Source organism: Nothobranchius furzeri, chromosome 11 (assembly GCF_043380555.1).
Source record: "Nothobranchius furzeri strain GRZ-AD chromosome 11, NfurGRZ-RIMD1, whole genome shotgun sequence".
In the NCBI taxonomy this organism is placed as follows: Eukaryota; Metazoa; Chordata; class Actinopteri; order Cyprinodontiformes; family Nothobranchiidae; genus Nothobranchius; species Nothobranchius furzeri.
The window spans coordinates 54,221,441-54,223,126 of NC_091751.1; the positions used below are offsets into that span (position 1 = coordinate 54,221,441).

A 1,686-nucleotide genomic window follows, 5' to 3' on the forward strand; every position below is an offset into this window, starting at 1 on the left:
AAACCAGTTGCTCAGAATGTTCAGAAATATTTATATTTCCTACTTGGCTCCTGGCTGGCTCGCCAAGATTTGTGTAGCACCTATAGAGGGGACTAGTTTTAGTCAGGTACTAGACATCTACTAGGCTCTATCTACAAAGAGAATTAGGAAAACCATCCGAAAGTTGAACAACGGTGATTTATTGCTTCCACCCAGCATATAAAAAAAATAAATAAAATAAAAAGAGAATGTGTGGTTACAATATTTTTAAAATCAAATACAATACCCAAAATAAGAGAGCTCTTTTTCCCCAAAAAAATAAAAATAAATATAGATGTTGATCTTTAGGATTCAGTTCTTGAGCAACGTTGCTACCCGGGTAGTGTTTGTGTCTTATCTGTAGATCTGTATGGATTTTTCCAGTTCGTGAAGGTTCCTCTGCGAAAGGATGTCTCGGCTGGCCACACCGTTTACACCTGTCCGCAGTCCATCTGGGCTCGGCTCGCCATCACGTCAAGAATGCAGAGTCACTATAAAACCAATCTACATAGAATGCAGAAAGTAAATCATTCTGTTCATTTTTCTATCCCTATGAGACCTCAGATCTAACTTAAAAGAGCATCACTAGTAGTTATCCAACGGTTTAGGAAAACCTTATCAAAAAACTGAAATGCTTAGCTTTAACTTCAAACTGTAATTTGTGTACAGTTTTCCTGCTGTTTAGCAGCAACCTTATGTTAAACATAAATTAATTGAACATCTTATGACTTAATCATATTTATATGATATAACTGCAATATTCATCACTTTTAAAACAATTTTTTATCTTTTTAATCCTTGTAACCTGGTAGATTAAATTAATTGCTTATCAACTTTGTACAAACATTTATTTACTAAAACCAACAGTATAGCCTAACTTAACACGGCTCACAATCAACCGTTGCCGTTCTAACAAATGAATCAGTTGGTATGCAGAGAGCACGAGCCCTCTTGCTACAGTGCTAATTACTCCATTGTAAAAGACTGGAACTAGCGGTAGCCACTAGTGCTAGCATTAGCGTTAGCATTTCTTTTAAACAAATCTCTCACACGTTACGATGATGTGGAGTACATCAAAGCATTTAAAAGATTGGGACAGTGTCCATAAAACTCCCGATTGGTTTTATTTTAAATAAAAGTCAGTAATTTATGCCAAAATAACACATTAGCCGAAAGCTAAGGCAGGCCAACTAACTTTTCACTCACCGGGATCTCCACAAGCTAGCTCTCAACAAACGGTTACTCCCGTTGCTCACAGATGACTCACAAGGTTCCAGCCTGTTCACAGTATATTATAAATAAAATATCCAATAATATTGATTCATACATCACTATTTTCTGCTACTTACTCGCTCCGTTCAGTGCACAGCCACGCATATGCTTGGAGGCAAAAAGTGAGTATGTTGCACGTCTATAGCTCAGGTTTCAGAAGGTGTAACCTGCACCCTGGTGGGCATTTGTGGTATTACAGTTCAGACAACATAAACAGGTTTAGTAGCCCAATACTTCTCATGGGTTACACCACCATCTACCTGACATTTTATCAGCAGGGCATTAAGATAGCAAAGCTGTGAGATGATGGGATCAAATTACTGCTTCCCTTCGTCTTCAAAACATTCTTATAATAACCAGAAAGAAAATACACAGACATCTGTTCCTGTCACATTT

At 37.4% G+C, this 1,686-nt stretch overlaps 1 long non-coding RNA gene across 1 annotated transcript; it reads right to left on the reverse strand.

The window, feature by feature from the left end:
• Positions 1 to 306: 306 nt before the first annotated feature.
• On the reverse strand, positions 307 to 1,457 carry LOC139073137 (uncharacterized). Its single transcript, XR_011521907.1, has 3 exons — positions 1,368 to 1,457; positions 1,225 to 1,296; positions 307 to 522 (listed from the first exon to the last, which is right to left on the reverse strand). It is a non-coding gene; the product is annotated as an uncharacterized lncRNA (long non-coding RNA).
• Positions 1,458 to 1,686: the final 229 nt, after the last annotated feature.